We start from the raw sequence: 20269 nt of genomic DNA on the forward strand, positions 1-20269 counted from the left end.
AGTCTTACCATTGAATTTTTTCACAAAATGTTTTGGTTTAGGGCTAGATTAAAAGGCAGAGTTAGACACGATGCATTGTTTTGGAGCTTTATGCTTTGGAGTAATCTGTATTTTTGTAACCAGCTTTTACTGACAGAGCCACAGAATGACAGTGTGGCTTAAAACTGCCTATGAAGCACAATGTCTCATGAAAAAGAATGCCATAGAAATGCTCTTTCTTTGCCATTTTATTCAGCTTCTGTGGACATGGCGCGGAGGTAAGAGGGTTCACTCTTTCATACTCCTTTCACCAAAGTCTCTTCTATTATGTTCCTCAAAGTCTATTAGTGGCAAATAACCCCTCTTCATCAAATCATCTTTCTTGCCAGTCCTGCACGACATCTGGAATCCACGCCACCTCACCTTCTAACCCAGCCCTTAGAACTCAGCCTTCGATGGAGTCAGAGTCCATCTGGGAACAGGTGTGGTATGGGGTAGACACGCTTGTCTTTGCAGTTTGTATTTGTTCCTATGGCTGCTGTAACAAATTACCAGAAATTGAGTAATTCGAAACACAAATTTATTAGGTCACAATTTGGGAGGTCAGAACTCTGAAATAGTCTCATATCTACAATGAGGATGTCGGCAAGGCTACATTCCTTTCTTGAGTCCTGAGAGTAGAACCTGTGTTCTTGCTGTTTCCAGCTTGTACAGGCTACCCTCACTCCTTGGCTCATGGCCCCTTTCCATCCTCAAAGCCGATAATGGCTGATACAGTCTTTCTCACAGTGCATCACTCTGACTCTTGTCTCCCTCCTCCATATTCAAGACCGTTGTGGTTACGTTGGACCACCTAGATAATTCAGGATACTCTATTTTAAGGTCAGTTAATGAGCAAGCCTAATTCCATCTGCTACCTTAATTTCCCTTTGTCGTGTACCAGAACATATTCACAGGTTGCAGGCATTAGGATGTGGGCATCTTTGGGGCAGGGGGCATTCTTCCACCTACTGCAGGGTCTGACTCAGATCTGAATCCTTGCTTCTCTGATACTTGAACATGTCACATCATTTACTGGAGACTTAGTTTCTTACATAGCAAAATTAGAATATTTGTGCCTTATGGTAGCGATAACTATTATTTCTTAAAGATTATGCGTCTGGCATTGTGCTCAACTAGATGGAATTAAGTGATTTGAAGTTTAAAAGCACTGGGGAGTGCTTCGCTATCCCTTCTATTTCCTTCCATTATCCCAGAGATGGGTGGTAGTCATCATGGTAAGTGGGATTGCCCTCAGTAGACTTCAAATTCTCCTTGACTGGGCTATCCCGATGTCTAAAGTGGGGATGGGAGGGGAAATAAAGAACGGAGTGCTCCCCAGACCATCTGGCCATCGACCTAGGCCACATCTTCTAATGTAGGTTTTATTGACAATAAAGTTGACCTATTTATTCTATCGCTTTATCTCCCATGTACAAGATGAGTTTTATTTGTGATGCCCTAAAAATTCAATATCCCTTCTGTACAGAGATTCTGGATCCACTCACACCTCCGTCTGACACTCAAACACAGATCTGACACCAAAAGCCTTTTTCCTAACTATTAATCATCTTTGCCTAACATGCCACAATTATTTTAAGGTTTAAATAATTTTATGAGCCAATATCTCATGCATAATAGACTTTCGATAACTGTGAAACCCCTCTCAGTGCCCAATAAGTAGGAGAATCAAGTAAACCAGAGATTTTTAAGTAAACTAGAACATTTTAAATATTGCAAAAGGTAATTGTTACATTAATCAACTCTTTTTAAAAGCTTCTTTAATGTTTATTTATTTTTGAGGGGGGGGAGAGAGGGAGAAAGTGAGAGGGGAAGGGGTAGAGACAGAGGGAGACACAGAGTCCAAAGCAAGCTTCAGGCTCTAAGCTGTCAGCACAGAGCCCAACACAGGGCTTGAACCCATGAACCACGAGATCATGACCTGAGCCGAAGTCGGCCGCTTAACCTACTGGGCCACCCAGATGCCCTTACATTAATCAACTCTTAATGTGTAAGGAAAGTAATTTTTACCTGAATGGTTGGTTTGTTCATTCACTTACAGGTCCTTCATTCACACATTCAATTAGTTTTTACTTCTCAGAGAAAATATAAAGTACATGAGGAAGGCCAAAATTTTTTTTCACAGCATTCATGTTTTTAAATGAATGATATAGAACAATAGAATCCAACTGTGTCCCTGTAACTCTCAGACCTAACATTTCCTTTTTTTCTGATATAGAATAACATAACCAAAGAAGATGAACCACACTGAACTTAAAATAAATAGTACCAATTCAATATATAGCCATAATTTTTGCTTTCATTGCACCAACATGAATTCATCCGTATAGCTTCTGACATCAACAAACGTAGGCATAATTTTTTACAGAGAGTGTCTGAATATCAGATCTCCTCCAGTAGTAAGTAAGCCAAGTTAAGACAAAATTTTATTTGATTAAAAAAATTGTGGACAATGTACTCTCCAATGCTATTAGGCTTTACTGTAAAAGCTAACTACTAACACTTACTAACCAACTAATGACAGATTTTCTCTGGCGTAACTGGTGATAAGTTTTACAGATCAGTAGATATTTCTCAGGACATCAAATACAGGATGAGATCAGTCTGCTCCTATGAGATCGGTCTGCACAGCTCTTAGTGTTTTTGAGGAAAAACAGTGACAGATGTTGTAGCATTCACTTTTGTTGTTGGGCAGATTTATATAGGCGTTGCACTACCACGTAGCTAATGTTAAAACCAGAATTGCCACATGTAAAAATATACACTGTTGGTTTAAGAAGTTTGAATACCCGCTGTATCATCTTATGCTGTAATAGTCAAGTAGAATGTGGAAATTTTACCCCTTTGGAAAAATGATTGGGAAAGCCAGTGCTAGTTGGATTTTTTTCAACTGTAATTTTTTTAAGCCTTTTCATGCGCAGACTTTTTTATTTGCTCTAAGGTGTGATGATTTGCAATATAGGATCACGTAATAATTAAGAAACTAAGCTCCAGAGTCAGAAAATCAGAGCTTGAATCATTCACTCACTTAAGATGCATGACCTTGGGGAAGTCATTCAATTTCTCTAATACTTATCTGCAAATAATATTTATCTTTAGATAATACATGTCAGCCTCAGATGATTATTAGGAGCTTTTATAAGTCATTTTCACTTCCTCACACAATATTTAGCGTATCATAATACTTAGTAGCTATTATTATTACTTTACATTAGTTAGGGTTAGAGCAGAAACAGCACAAAGTATTGAATTGAAAACATTTTAATGAAGATGTGTGGTCAGGCTGTAAAGAAACTAGACAGAATGGCTGATCATCCAGGAGGCAACAATTATTATAAACAATGACCATCCCTTGAGAGAAGGAGGAAGGGACTGGTATTACCAAAATGCAGGGAAATCTGTAGCCTTGAGGGGCTGAAGTCGCTGGACAAGGCTGCAAGAAAGAGAAACACAGTCACTGACGCAATTACAGGTGATGAGGAAGTGGGTGAGGAGAATCAATTCTGCCCCCCTGCCTTGCAAATGACTCGTTTGTCAGACCCAGTGGAAGCCAGGGACCAAAGAAGCACTGTCATGAAGTCCAGGGAGGTGAGTCCCCTGGGGCACAGGTCAGGACAGAGATGGGATATAGAGTATAGCCAGCATGGCATGAAAGTTAACGACTTCCCCTGGAGGTCCCATACCTCCTCCTGCATGAATTGTGACGATCTGGGTCTGCTTGCCAAGTGCCTGCTCTGTCCTGCCCAGGATACTGCTGTGGCATCTGTCCAGCCAGCCCCATTGCCCTGACACCAGTTCTCTCTATCAGTCATGTGGCATTCTTTAAAATCAAGTGTCCTGGGGCACTTGGGTGGCTCTATCAGTTAAGTGTCCAACTCTTAATTTCAGCTAAGGTCACGATCTCACGATTGGTGGGATCGAGCCCTGTGTCAGGCTCTGCACTGACAGTACGGAGTCTGCTTGGGATTCTTCCTCTTTCCGCCTTTCTCATGCTTGCTCTGGCTCTTTCAAAATAAATAAATAAACATTTAAAAAGATGCATTCTTTTAAAAGCATGTTAAATGAAATATATTTAATATTTTTTCGGTCTCACTTTTACTGCAAGTTTTTTTTTAACTATGATCATATTTGCATACTAATTATTTTTCACTGAGACCTAGTTGGTTTTATAGTTCTTTGCTAGCTTAATAAAGAATAATAGTGTTTAAAATAATTTGACCGATATAGTTAATTCAGCTATGCTGTTAGTATAACTTTAAAAAAAAAAAAACTGTTCACTCTCATCATAGAAGAAGAATGATATAATATACCAGATGGAAATCCACTTACTCCTTACGGGTCAGGAATGCAAATAAAATAGCTATGTAATAATATGGTCCAGCTGCACTTTTGGCTTTAACAGAGGCCCCAGTTGTGATGTGGCATCTGAAAGATTTTTCACAACATATTTTTCCAGCTGAAATTTGTCATGTCCAGATACAGGATCTGCCAAATTACAAAAATTTGACAGATGCTAGATTAAAAAAAAAAAAAAAAAAAAGCATTTATACAAGTTAGGAATTGTTCAGTAACTACTGCCCTCCCCTCCCAAATGCAATCCAAAAACTGGAAGAAATATTATTCACTGAGTCTATAAAATAAGCAGATCTACCCTGCTTTAAGAGTTTATTTTTATTTCTTTATATGAAACATTTCAAATGCTCCTGATAGAGGGTATCTGCATATATGAGTGTGTGTGTGTGCATGTGTATATCCATGCATGTAGGCATGTGTTTATGTGTGTGTGTTTTCAAAATATGGACCGCTATTGGGAAAACCAAAACCACTTGAGAAATGTAGAATTTACATTTTTACCCTGTTCAAAAGACCTCATGCTGGGTGGGCTATGTCATTGACTCCTTCATACTACTGAGTCAGTCAATTGATCTAGTGAAGAATGTCATAAACTTATGAGTGAAGTGAACTGAGTTCAAGTTCAGACTCCCTCAGTTGCATGCTTTGTGGGCATCACGACAGTCAAACATGCTGGCCTTGTTCTAAAATGAAGACATACGTAGATGAGAGAATCTCAAAGCGCCTCTGAATTCTGAAATGTATTGGAGCTTATTATTTTTAGAATCCAATCATCTGTGACTTACGTTGCCCAAAAAATAGCTTCTAAATAAGTATTTAAAAAATATATATTAGTGGGGTGCCTGGGTGGCTCAGTTGGTTAGGCGTCCCACTCTTGGTTTTGCCTCAGGTCATGATCTCACAGTTTGTGTGTCAGGCTCTGCCCCTCCCCTGCTTGTGCTCTCTCTCTCTCTCTCTCTATTTCTCAATAAATAAATAAACATTTCAAATAAATAAATAAATAAATAACAGTAAATGTTACTGTTTATTTTTTAAAAATTTTTAATGTTTATTTATTTTGAGAGAGAGAGAGAGAGAGAGAGAGAAAATGAGTGGGGGGGGGTGCAGAGAATGGGAGACACAGAATCCAAAACAGGCTCTAGGTTCTGAGCTGTCAGCACAGAACCTGACGCAGGGCTTGAACTTACAAACCATGAGATCATGACCTGAGCTGAAGTTGGATGTTTAGCCAACTGAGCCACCCAAGAGCCCCTAGTAAATGTTACTTTTTAGAGCAGTTTTAGGTTTACGGAAATTTTGTATGGGAAGTACAGGGACTCCCTTCTCCGTTTCCCCTGTTATTAACATCTTACATTAGTGTGTGCATTTGCTTCAACTGATGAACCAACGTGGACACATTAGCTAACCCGGCATTTTGCATTAGGGTGCACCCTTCATGTTGCAGAGTTTTGATAAATGTGTTACATTATGTATCCATCAGTGCAGTATCACACAGAATAGTTTCAACAACCCTAAAAGTGCCCTGTGCTCCACCTACGCATCCTTGTTTCCTCCTCCTGAACATTGGGAAACCACTGACCTTTTTATTATCTCTATAGTTTCACCTTTCCCAGAATATCCTATGGTTAGAACCATAGAGAATATAGCCTTTTCAGATTGACTATTTTCTTGTAGCAACATGTGTTTAAGATTCTTCTACGTCTTTTTGTGGCTTGATAGCTTATTTATTTTATCACTGTACAATATCCCATTGTGTAAATATACTACTGTTTATCCATTATCCTATTGAAAGATATTTGGTTGACTCCAATTTTTAGCAATGATGAATAAAGCGGCTATAAGCATTTGTGGGCAGGTTTTTGGGTGGCCATAAAATTTTAACTCATTTGGGGAAATGCCTAAGAGCATGATTGCTGGATTGTATTGTTAAGACTATGTTTAACTTTTTAGAGACTGCCAAACCGTCTCAGAAAGTGGCTGTATCATTTTGTATTCCCACCGGTAAAGAATGAGTTTCTGTAAACAAATGTTTTTATTTTAAGAAATATTTAAATAAAGTCACTCAAAATAGCTACTCAGTATGAATAGTTTAACAAAAAAACATCAATTAGCTTATACTTTATATCATAGGAAATCTTGTTTATATAAGATAAAAAACATTTGGTGTGTCCAATAGTGTTGTTTTACGGAATTAATCATCTGTTAAAATACATAAGATATTCTATATACTTCAAACAATGTTTTTGCATAAAATACTTTAAGAACACTTTTTTTGCTACATATGATGATGTTTATTACATTTCACGTATATTTACATTACTGCACGCCATGTATACAATTGATGAGTCCCCACTTCTGAGATAATCACAAGTCCCATTGATATTATGGAGTCTCAGTACTTGGTCTACACTTGAGGCAGACCCTTTCTGGTGATCACACATGTCTTAGTGAGATGCAGGTATACCACATGTCATATTCCATTGGATACGAAATTAGCTTTCAGTTCTCAAATCTAAACTTTGGAGCATGCTCTCCTTTTATAATACAGCCCCCGATTTCCTCTCTACTTTTATTATTTACCCTCCTGCTCGTATGCAAGATACAAAGAAATACTTGGCATAAGAATGTTTGTGTTATGGGGTGCCCGGGTGGCTCAGTCAGTTGAGTGTCTGACTTTGGCTCAGGTCATGATCTCACAACTCATGAGTTCAAGCCCCGGGTCAGGCTGTATGCTGACAGCTCAGAGCCTGGAGACTGCTTCCAGTTCTGTGTCTCTGTCTCTCTCTGCCCCTGCCCCATTTGTGCTCTGTCACTCTCTCTCCAAAATAAATAAATGACATTTTTAAAAATGTTTGTTTTAGTCTCCAAAGTCCAGAAACCAGCAGTCTATAGTGAATTGAGACGTGGATCTTAGAGTCAAAGTGCTTGGTTGAGTTTCCAGACCTGCAACTTCATTGTTATTTGGAAATGAGCAATTCCTTTAACTTTCATTAGTCTCAATTTCCTCCTTTATTAAAAAAAAAGTATTTACTTCATACAGTTGTTACAGGAGTTAAATAAGACAATATCTGAAAATATTTTAGTATCAGAGAGATGGCAAACAAGAAATTTTAGTGACTCTTATCATTAATGGCAGTGGGCTTGTTTTTTTTATTTTGGGGTTTTTGTTTGTTTTGTTTTGTTTTGTTTTGTTTCTTAACTGACTGTTCTTGTTCTCTGTCTCACTTAATTTATAAAAGGTACTTCAGGGATCATCTCCAAGGAATATTTCTTGGCAACCTTCCACTGTCCCTCACGAGCAAGCTGAGTGCGTTCTCCTTGCTGGATGGAACCTTCTCTCGCCTATACTAAAACTCATCACTCTATATAATTAGTTACTTTTCTGTTTCTGTCACTAACATGAAAATCTCTCGATGCTACAGACTGTGTTGCTTCTTTGTTATTGCCAGAGCTGGGCGTGTAGTAGTTGCATCACTTAGGAAATTTTTATTTTAAGTTTATTTATTTAATTTTGAGAGAGAGTGTGTGAGATAGCGTGAGTGGGGAAGGCGCAGAGAGAGAGGGAGAGAGGGAATTTCAAGGAGGCTCTGTGCTGTCAGCCCAGAGCCCAATGCATGGGGCTCTGTCTCATGAACGGTGAGATCATGACCTGAGTCTAAATCAAGAGTTGGATGCTTAACCAACTGAGCCTCCCAGGTGCCCCACTTAGGAATTTTTTAGTTGAAAGAACAGAAATCTCAACTCAAGTAACTGCACACCAGAAATTTGTCCTGGCCTTCAGTGAAATTTGATCCAATGTTCTCGATGACATCATGAAAGACTGTTCCTTTCCATGCCTCCTTGTTACTTTTCTTAGTGCTGTTTCTACCTCATGGCTGCTTTCTCTTGGGGTTACAAGATGGCTGCCAGGGTCTGCCACTGGCTCCTATCTTCACATGCACAGTGAGCACAAGGGATAACATTGGTCTGAGGAACTTTTTGGGAGAATAAGAAAGTTTCATTTCCAGAAGTCCTCAAAAACATCTCCTCCCACCACAGTGACCTGAATTAGATCATATATACATCCTCGAAGGCTAAGAGCATGGATTTGCCTATGGTCATTGGGGTCAAACCTACAGCTGAGTGTGCTGTTATCTTTCCCCTTTCATGTGGGCTGTACAGAGAAGGAGAAAACTAGAATAAAGCTAGCATATTGTTACCAAGAAAAAGGAGGAATGAATGTGCTAAATGCAGGAATTACATCCACCATTTTCAAAGATGCAAAACTGGATCCAAAAACATTGTGACCTTCGATGCTACAGTATCTATGAAAGGGGGTGGTACGCCCAAGTTTTTACCCCCATGTTTACCTCTTTGAAGTAAAATCCAAATTATGTGTATGGGAGCTAGCCTTTGATATGTAGATTATAGGTGGTATGGGCTGTTTGAATTTTAATACAAGCTTCATAAGCACCGGATCCTGGTTTATTTTTGTGTATTGCTAAATCCCCAAGTCATAGAACAGAGCCTGACACATACTAGACAACAATAAATATTGATTTAATTGATTAATCCAACGAATTGATATTTCCAATGTTTGAAGTCTGGCAATGGAAAACCCAAAAACATAGACATTGAGGTAAAAAAAGAAAAATCGCATGATTTCTTTCTAGATTATTATTATTTCTAGATTAAGTTGCCCAAAAGTTCTTTGCTAGAGACTAATTCACATGGCATTAGAAAAAAGGGATGAAATTAAGACCATGTGTTTCAAAGAACTTGTTCAAATCATGTGAGCAGCTGCATCATGGGGTGATTGATGAAAAAATTAGAAGCAGTGAGGGAAGGACCTTAGCCATGTAGGGTGGGGGAGAGCAGGGTTAACTCCTTCTAGGCTATGCCCTCCTTCTGAATGAGGCATGAAAATCAAATTCACACCACAGAACTTCTCCCCTCAAAACTCTGCAATGATGCCCAGCCTTTCCATTTTACATATATATATATATATATATATATATATATATACTCAACTTTAAAAAGGCTTATGTGACTTTCAGAAACAAAGCCTCCCTCCACACCCAACCACCAATAACTTCTCTGACTTATCTTGTGATATTTTCTCCCTTACTCACTCCCCACCCACCACCGTTACTTCCTTGTTGTGGCTGAAATAAACCAGGCACTCTCTTGCCTTAAAAGCCTTTGCACTAGTATTTCTCTTTGCCTGAAAAACTCTTCCCTTGGATTGTACAATTCTGTTCAGTTACGTCTCCATCAGGACTAACACAGCCGCCCTATTTAACACTGTATCCCATTCCTTCCTTCCACTGACACTAAATCTCCTTTCCCATGCTCTACCTTTATTATTTCCAGAGCATTTATTACCTTCTTACATGCCACTTAATGTATTTTATCATTATTATTCATTTTTTATCACCTCATCAGAATGTAAACGCCATGAGGGGAGTGATTATGACTTTGTTCACTGATTTATTCCAAGGCATAGTCCTAATACTACCTGACCAAATAAATGATTGAATGACCTTAAGCTGTATTAAACATTTACTCAAGAAAAATAACCCAGAAGGGCTAATAGAGTGTCTGTCTTTATTTTCCAGCACACTATTATTTATCTAAGCCTTTTCTATATTAGAAAACGTTCCTGCCAAACAAAATGTATTTAGAGGATATTTAGTACTGTGATTTTTTTCTGCATTTTAATGAAACCCAACTGTTAAATGAAACTAAACAATGTTATAATAGGCATAACAGTGGCTAGTTCATAGCCAGTTTGGGGTTTCTGAACATTTGCCCCAGGTCCTAGTGCATTAAAAACTTTTGAGCAGAAACTCAAATATATGCTCCATTGTGTTATTGTGTGACCCGTCATGATTGAAACTTGAGTTTTTCCAGCAGAACACTTCTCCATGTGAGAATTTTATCTTTGACCATAGAATGGCACATATCTTTACATGAAGAACAGAAATTTCTAAATATCATGATCCTACATTTAAGCTCTTTTTTTAAAATGCTAGCCAATAAATAATCTCTATATGAAAGATAAGTTCTCCTTGGTATTGTTTTCCCCCCAGTTGAAGTCTTTCTCTCTAAATGTCATTAATTGGTATCTGTTACCAGTAATATCCTCTTACTTGGAAAATAGTCCCCTGTTCTGATGGATGGTGACTGTCCCAGTCTGTTCAGGTTGCTATAACAAAAATACCATAAACTGGGTGGCTTATAAACAACATTTATGTCTCATAGTTTTGGAGGCTGGGAAGTCCAAGATCATGACATCCTTGTGTTTGGTGTCTGTGAGAGCCATCTTCCTCATTGATGGCCACCTTCCCACTGTTACCTCACATGAAAGAAGGGATGAAGGATCTCTCTGGGGCTTTTTTTATGAGGGCTCTAATCCTATTCATGAGGGCTCCACCCTCATGAACTAATTACCCCCAAAGGACTTACCTTCAAGTACATCACTGTGGGAGTTAGGATGTCAAAATATGCATTTTTAGGGGATGAGGGGACAAAAACATCCAATCTATAGTGGTGATTATTTGGCACTTTAAAAAATTAAGTTGACAGCAAAATTTAATGCAGTGATTTTTTGGCACTGTTTTGTTTTGCAAAGTTTAATTCCATGAATATGTTAATTTTATTTTGTTTTGTCTTTCTTTTTAAGAATTCTTCCTTAATTTATATCTGTTTACCATCTGAGGAGAAAGAATAATGGCTGAATCTCAAGTGTTGTAACTTTAAGCTGCTTACATAACTTGATTATCTTTAGACTGGGCCGTGTATTTTCCTTCCATCAGGCTCTCTGACAGCCCTCTATGTTCCCTATGATATCCTCATCTCTCAGAAATCTCTCACCTGAATTCATCCAACCTCTGCTCTTCAAAATTAAAATATATTCATTGTTCTATGACAGGCCTCTATTTAATACTTCCCCTCTTTAATCAATCAAAAATTTTCTTATTCCTTATATTATTTATCCTTTACTCAGTCATTTCAACACATGGTCTTAGCCCCTAGAATAAACCGGGCACTGTTCTAGAGAAAGGAAATACCCTGGTGAACAACGTAGACAAATTCTCTGCTGTTACGGAATTTACTAGATGTGGCCTCTTTCTCCAATAAACAATGCCTCCCCATACATTCTTCATTCCCCATACATTCTTCACTCCCCATACATTCTACATTCTTGTGTAGTCCTTCTCCTAAAATCGGCTTTTTCTGTGACTTGTGTTAACCAATAAAATGCAAAGGAAGTCATGGTATGCAAATGTTGGTCTGTTGGTTTTAAGAAGGTTGGGAGATTCTGCCACTGCACTCTGGGGAAAGCTCCCTGCAATGTAAGGCTCTGACTACCATGAATCCATCATGCTGTGAGAGAGACAACCTAGCTACACAGAGTCCATGTGAGTGAGGCCATCTTGGAAATGGATATTTAATTGGTGTCACCCAAATGAGCCACCCTAGCTGGTCTCAGCTTGAGCAGAGACAAGCCTCACTGGCCCTGGCCCAAATTGTAGAATTGTGATCAAGTTAATATAACAATTGATATTTTAAGTCACTAAGTATTGGGATAGATTGCTATGTGACAATAAATAACCAAAATGCAAGGGTTTTTTTCAGATAGGTTTGACTTGTAAAAAGTTAAAACTCATCAATATCACCATCCTCAATTGTCCTATTATATATTTGGAGATTTGGAGAAGAAAATGCATTTAACAGTAATTGTATACATAATAACCATATAATATAAAAATATTATCCAGTTCCATGATATTTTATTCACATTTGTACACACACACATGTATGTATACATACATTTATTCTTTTATTTATTCAAGATTTTTTAAAACAACAATTGAACACCTGGTTAGCGTCAAGGACTAGATACATGAAATATGTAAATATTTGTAAGGTGAAGCCACTATGTTTTGAATAATTTGTTATACAGCAATAAAGAACTAATTCACAGGAGCTCTACTTTAGACTATTGTGATAAATCTTGTCTATCTTTTTTTTTTTTTGGTACACCAGTGTTTTTTAGAGTTGACATCATGATAATGGTTGAATACCTATGGTTAGAACTAGTCTATTCCTAGTGCTATTTTTCTTTTTAAGTTGGTTATAATTTTGCCTTTGTGGTGAAAGTAGATTACACCCAAGTGTCTATTTAGAAAGAGAAAGGTCATGGAAGATACAGGGTGCATTCAGTGAACTACACTGACCTAACATATGCTACTACAGCCTAGTGAGTAAAATGAGATTGGTAGGAAATTAAAAGAAATTTGGTTATATATGCCTCAAGTTGTGAGTTACAGAGAAACTCAGAAGTTCCCCCAGGGTTGTACTTAGACTTAGACCCAGATTTTCTGCCGTCCATTCAGTGATGTTTCTACCTAACCACACGTAATGCTTATACTAGGAAAGCTTATATTGGGGCAGATACAGATGATACAAGACTGGCTGTGAGCTGGTTCTGGGTCATAGCTTCAAGGAGTGCATTGTACTATTCTTAACTTTTGTCTTTGAAAATTTCTATACAAAATTTTAAAAACAAGTAGAAAGAGTTCATCTGTCCTTTAGTTTGTTATTATAATTTATAATATATTACATACATATAACCTATAACATATATAGTATAATTCATACTAACCAAGTATTGCATAATTTTTGAGGACAGTAAGTACAGACCACAAAATATTTGCCAGGTTAAAATACCCACCCATAATCATTCTAACAAGCAGAAGCTAGAAGCTACTCTAGGAAAAAAAGCACACTATAGAACTACCATTTCTGCTGTGGTAGAAAGTTGTTAGTTTTTGTTTGTTTGTTTGTTTGTTTGTTTGTTTGTTTTATACTGACTGGATTTCAGTACTGTTAGTAAAGTACCATTTTTATGAAGTCCAAAATGTGAACATTTGTGACATCACATGTATCGTATTGGTTCATCTTATACCCACCCTGGTAAAACTTCACCCAACAGAACTCAATTAGATGGAGGCCAACAGTAACATCTTGTCCAATTATCTGGGCAAGAAGAGAAAGAGCACAAAGTAATAGAGAAGATGTAGTGATTGAAAAACTAAATTCTAGACTATGTCTTGTGATTTCTACAGATTCCAAACAACCTCTTAGAAAAACTTACAAGAACTTATTGCAAGTTAGATGTTCTAAGATACATAAAGATACTACATCTCTAAAGGAAGATTGGACCATTATACTAAATGCACTCAGTCTACAAGATACGTTACCACATTTTCGAAAGTTGCTAGAACAAGGATAAAAATAAAAGAAAGGCTTATTTTGTACATTTTAACTAACTGGAAAGTTCAGTAAACAGAACTGATCATTCTCTTCCAGTTAGGGTTATTAATGAGCTTCAGTATAGTAATACCGTAGAATAAAATATATGACTCGAAAAAAAACCAAAATGCAGTGCTGAGTGCTGATAATAGTCACAGAATTTTCCTCATATCTTATCTGGTGTTTATGGCATAAAATAAAGGAATGGAAAATTTTCGCCAGCAACTCTGAGAACAGTGGATTGCTAATCTGTCTTTTTCCCAGAATCAGGACTGTTCTTGTGATTTCAAGCACTGCAATTCATATTATTTTAATTACTCATTTTTAAGCGCATGGCGTGTCACAAAACTTGTGGCTGTAACTTGGAAGATTTATTTTTTCCAGAGTTTACAAAATGAGGAAAAAAATATTATAGTAAGCCACAGAACTTTACTGACTTGGACTTTCCAGACTTCTTCAGAACCACAAACTGCCAGCCCTCTCTATGACATCTGAAATGATCCAAAGCTTGTTCACCCAGTACACATCCCTGAGTTCCCGGTTTGAGCAAACACAGACATTTGATGAGGAGCCAAACCCAGAGCAGCATGCCTGGGCTTTTTTGAATGTGGAATTGACTCAAATTAAAATGAATGTATTCAAGAACCCCAGACCAGATAACGGTTCTTTTGCTCTTTGAGCTCTGTAACATTGAGGAGAACTGTTGTAGTCATTCACTCATTCATTCGTTGGCTCACTCATTCATTTATCAAGTACTTACTGGTAAAAATCTAGGCCCCTGTCCCCCTGAGACTTATACTCTGGTGAGTATGACAGAGAATAAGTAGGTAAACAAATAAATAGACAAGATGATTTCAGTAACATTAGATGAAAATTTGATCCTAGCTCCCTTCTTATTAGTTGTGTAAAGTTGATAATGTTTCCTAACTGTTACGATGTATTAATTTCTAAGATGGTAATCAAACAACAGTTTTCCTGGACTGTTTGTGAAGATTAAATTAGATTATACAGTGAAGAATTTAGAAAATAGTATGTGCCTTATTTGCATAGAAGGTATGCTAGGATGTCTCAGTCCTATTTGTAAGGTAGAAAAAAATGGAAATAAACCAAATTTCCTCAGAGGAAAATGGAATGGATAAATAATATATATTATATTTGTATGGTATAATGTTGTCCAGCTATTAAAATACCAGGCTTTTAAAAAATAGACCTTAAAATATAATTTGAGTAAAAAATAGGTGGCAGAAAATATATGGTAGGGCGTCTGGGTGGCTCAATCAGATAAGCGTTCCACTCTTGATTTCAGCTCAGGTCATGATCTCATGGTGTGTGAGTTCGAGCCTCATGTTGGGCTCTGTGCTGACAGCACGGAGCCTGCTTGGTATCCTGTCTCTGCCTCTCTCTCTCTCAAAATAAATAAACTTTAAAAAATTTTAAAAAAAGAAAACATATGGTATGATGTTATTAACAATACAACATTCATGAACATACATGCATGTGGGCAGGAATATTTTTAAAAGAACAGAGAAAACACATCAAATTCATGTTGATGAATGTACCCTGTGGGAAGGAAAGGACAATTTAAATAAGCATTTGATAGGGGAATTCAAAAATAATCATGCACCTTTCTGTATATTTATTTTATTTAAAAATAAAGCACGTGATAAATTGAATTACAAACAGTAAGAGGGAAAGTGCTAGGGAAGATAATATCCATTGCATGGACAATTGAGATACTATATGAAAAAATGGTCACTTGAAAGGAAAGTTCTTTGTATATTTGTGGCCAGCGTTTTTACATGTCAGGAACTTTGACAGTTCATTTTCCCTTGCTTAGCCAAGTTTGGCGGAACGACTGTGCTATTGGTTTTCAGTTAGTTCCTGTTTTTGAGTTCAAATATATCTACTTAGGATAATGTGCTATTGGTTTTCAGTTAGCTCCTGTTTTTGAGGTCAAATATATCTACTTAGGATAATCAAGTAGATTTTTTCTCTCTCTCCCTCTCTCTCTCTTCTTCTTTTACTTAATGTTTTGTTTATACATTGTTTTCAGCCAGCGACTTCATCACATCTGGGGCACAGCACAAAATTCCTGACTGCTATTCTTGAACTTCAATCAAAAAGTCAGGGTGTTCCAATGCATTGTCACAGAATAGTTGACACGTGATTTCTCCCTGCCCTACATATCCCAAAGACTTGATTGACTTTTACAGACTCCAAGTGGCCATTCTTCATGGGCTCTTTATATTACTAAATATACACATTCATCTACCACTGCCAGCCGAAATTCTTTCTGGCTCTGATGGTTTTTAACTTTTACTGAGTTCTTACAATCCATGCACATAGTCACTAAGTGAGGTTGTTAAGTTTCCATTTTCCATCTCACATGAATTGCTACTCAAGCAAATGTGGACTCAGAGGGTTGTCCCCCAAACCAAAGCTATTTGGCAAAGATGTGCCTTTCCTTACACAAGCAGGGGAAAGGGTTTTGGTGGCTAACATCTCCATTCACTGTACTAACTGCATGAAAACCAGAACATGCTTAAAATAGGAGTAGCTGTCCTCGTGAATGTTTAAAGGTTTAATGAAATGAAAAATGCATTGTTAGTTTTATTGCAATGCCTTTTCCGTCATGGCTTCTTATCAGGAAACAATGGAACGTATTTTTCTGTTTTCTTTGGGGACACATTGCTTGTGAGATCTTTGGTGTATCCCACAGGATTTCAGGGCTAATAAGAATATACCTAGAGTACCTTCATTTAATGAAGCAGATCTATAAGAATGCAACTAAGAGGGGTGAAAACATCTCATCTTCTTTTATATCTTCCAATGTCCAGATGTTGACTTCAGACTGATCACTCTGTATACTTCTTTACCAAAAACTAAAGGTGATGTTTAAAAGTATCAGGTTTATTTGCTTGCATGGTTTTTCACCTTGCCCCCCTGAGTCATACTGTCCATGCCTCACCCAAGTTCTGAAGTTAAGCTTGTGACAATGTTGACAAAGAAGGCAGACCCTTCCAGGATCCTGGCAATATATTAGCCATTGAAACTGATGAATTAGTTATTAAAAAACATAAAGGACTCTCCCAACTCCTAGTACTTCTTCACAAAATCCTTCTATTGAACACTCATTCTTGTCTATCTGACCCCATATTTGTTAACTTGTAATAGGGCTTCTCTGATTACACCAGTGTTGCAGGTTCTTCCCTTTAATTCTCATGATACTTCTTACCTTTGGGCTATTAACCTTCAAGGAATTCTCTCTTCATATTTCTTTTTCAGTAATCCCGATTGAAGAGAATGTTCCACACTCACTTCCTCGTCGGAAATGCCCCTGATTCTCTCTCACATCTCTAATCCGTTCTTTTTTACACTTTCCTAGCACTTACTATGTACAGGTTTCACCCTAACATCTGCTATTTCTTCTTCTTATCCCTAATTCCTGCTCTGAGGCATAATGAAAGCATGTTTGATTCACAACTCAAACCCTCACCATTACCATCAACCTGAGACCAATGCCACGTCTTTTTCTTCTGTGTCTTGCGTTTCAAATCTCAGTTAAACACTGACAACGTGTGGGCAAGTCAAAGGAAAGAAGAAAACATTGCTTGTAATCATCAAGAACTCAAAATCTTCAGGACTAATTGGGGAAACAAGTTATAATATTTATTTTTAAACAACGAAAAAATATTCAAACAATTTCTGACAAATATAGAGGATGTACACCACGTTGGCAAACACGTTTCCCCAAAAATAATTTTTGAAGGACTCTGGATAAGAAGAAATTACTTCTAGGTGGGGATCAAGACACAGCCTATGAAGAAAGTACAATGTGACATGACAAATTTTTAATTTATTCATTTAACATATCCACCAAGCACTGTGATAATCACTGGGCTGATAGAATTCTACTAGGTGAAGAGAAAGTGATGAAAAGTCTGTGAGCGGATGAATAGTTACAAGAATGCTTCAACAATAGTAATGGAATCAAACTAGTGTTCATTTACCCATCAATACATTCAACAAACAGTTACACTATTTCTGTGTACTTGGTATTGTGTTTAGCTCTGGGAATTCGGGAGTGACACAGGACAACACCATCCTCTTCCAAAAATTCAAAATGTGGTAAACGATTGTCAGAAAAAAATGTGATAATTGGTGTAACAGAGGTACGTAAGCTGGAATTTAGCTCTCAGAACTAAGAGATACCAAACAGTAAGAGACAGCTCCAACTCATAGTTGTATAATTGTATAATTGATATAAGTATCAGTAGGTAATAAGATAAGTAGTATATTTATATATCAATAAGATAAGTAGTATAATTGATATAATAAGTTTTGAGACTAAGAATAAGCACTGGGGGCTTTGTGCTTTGGGGAATTTGGAAATATGTTGGAAAAACCAAAGATGCATGAGAGTGTGACTGGAGACCGGATTATAGGAAAATGTGGGGTCCAGGTCAGCGAAACTTTGTATGATATACTAGGGAATCTGATAGGTTATACCCAGTGGGATTTTAAGTTGGTCAGAGACATGATCAGATTGGCCAACTTCAATGGTCAGTTTATTCCTTAAAGCAATAAAAATATAGGACGGGATGGTTAAGAGTCCAGGATTCAAAAAGCTGGCTTAAACTGAGACTGAAATGTAATGGAGGGTACGATGAGCATCAGAATAAGCAAAGGAGTCAATAAAAACTTGCTGATAAATGATTCAATCATTCTTTCCTGATTTCTTGCCTGAGAGTAGAAAAGCACGAAACTTCTGTTAAAGATTGCACTTTTGTGTCTTGGTCCAAATTCCAGTGGACATGAGCAGTGACACAGGAGGCAGGAAAGGCTCTGGGCCATACCACATGGGCCACTGCTGTCTACAAATCTGTGTCCATCTGGTCAAAGAGGAAATTGGTTGGCCTGAGGCAAATATAAATGGGCCAGAGAACCATTTAGTCAGAGTTAAGTAACAATTCTCTTTTGGGAAATTTACCTGTTATTGTAGCTAAAAAGTAAAGTTTTATATTTAATGGTTCATACTTTCATAGCAGGAAGTTCTGTTCCACGTTCCGGAAAGTTCTGCCTTACTTTTCTCAATTGTCAAAAGTGTTCAGAGGTAACTGAGAGGTGGAAAGTCTGTGTTCTGGAAGTCCCTCTTCCAGTGACTTGCTCTGGAAACACTGGCATCTCGAACTTGGTGGCCCCTTTCTTCATCTGAAAACTTATCTCCGTGTCTCTTAGCTTTCATATTTCCTAAATGTCTTATGATAATGTCATAACCATTTAATTTGAGAAATTTAACAATCCCAAATGCTTTCTACATCTCTTTTGAATTATTATCACCCTTGACTTTACTCAATATAACCAGTCTATTTATCATTAGATTCCTAACGTTTAGTGTTGACCACCTTCTTGCTGTTTCTTTTGCTTTGTTTTGTTGTTCCAAACTGACTGCCCTTCACCCTGACAAACTCTTCGAGTAACTTTTAATATCCTTTGTCTTGGACCTCAAATCATTCCTTTCATGTCCTTTAAGTCTTAGTGAAATTTTATCCTGTTAAGTAGGTGGTCCCTAATTTCTGTCTGAACAAACAGAACTACTTATCAAAACATTTCATCTAAATTCGTTTAACTAGAATGAGTTAGCCAGTTACACTAAATGTATTATTCAATTAATCATATAATCCAAGCTGCATGCACGCAAACACACACACACACACACACACACACACCTGACCTATTAGCTCTCATTGGTCTAGTTTACTTATTGCAATATTAAATGCTTGAGGATAGAGATCACATCCAATCTAACTCTATTAAAATAACATAGCACTAATAATATAGATCCATATTTTTGGTAGATGTCAGTTAAGTACGGGGCACTGATGATGCCATACATTGTTACGGGATTTGTCTCCCATTATCAGTTATCGAACTAGCTAAGGTTTTGTCAAATTTCTTGTGTAAGCATGAATGGATGAGATTATATTTTACAAGGGAAATATACACTCAAACAAATAATTATAAATATGCAAAAATATCATCCTCACACAACTTACACCATTTTTTCTTAATTAGACTAATGTAATTGTAAACGAATATTTGAATAGTCAAAAGGGAGACAATTTACATTTAAAAACAAATAGCACTAGAGGTATACAGAGTTTTAATTATAACATTCATCTCAAGGAACACTATTTTATTTTGCTGTCATTCTGGTCCAATAGGTGTTTCGGGTTGGTATATATGTATCTTCAGGACGGGAGATATTAAAATTTTGTATCAAACACAGACATTTTTGGGGTGGCTGCGTGGCTCAGTTGGCTAAGTGTATGACTCGATTTCCACTCAGGTCATGATCTCATGGGCTTGAGGTCTAGCCCTGCGATGGGCTCTGTGCTGACAATACAGAGCCTGCTTAGGGTTCTCTCTCTCCCTCACTATCTGCCCCTCCTCTGCTCGTGCACACACTCTGTCTCTCTCAAAATACATAAATATTTTTTAAAAAGACATTTTCACTAGTAGAGGTTGGTGAAACTCTTGGCATGTTAGTAAGTACCCTGACTACAGATTTAATCCA

At 37.3% G+C, this 20269-nt stretch overlaps 1 long non-coding RNA gene across 1 annotated transcript in view; it reads right to left on the bottom strand.

Annotated features, from left to right (window-relative positions):
• Positions 1-3284: 3284 nt before the first annotated feature.
• Positions 3285-20269, bottom strand: part of LOC122240411 — a 430864-nt gene continuing 413879 nt past the window's right edge. The window contains exons 7-8 of the long non-coding RNA XR_006220142.1: positions 4369-4552; positions 3285-3472 (exon numbers count right to left, since the gene is read on the bottom strand). This is a non-coding gene — a long non-coding RNA (uncharacterized LOC122240411). The remainder of the gene's footprint in view (positions 3473-4368; positions 4553-20269) is intronic.

Source organism: Panthera tigris, chromosome B4 (genome assembly GCF_018350195.1).
Source record: "Panthera tigris isolate Pti1 chromosome B4, P.tigris_Pti1_mat1.1, whole genome shotgun sequence".
NCBI classification, from domain to species: Eukaryota; Metazoa; Chordata; class Mammalia; order Carnivora; family Felidae; genus Panthera; species Panthera tigris.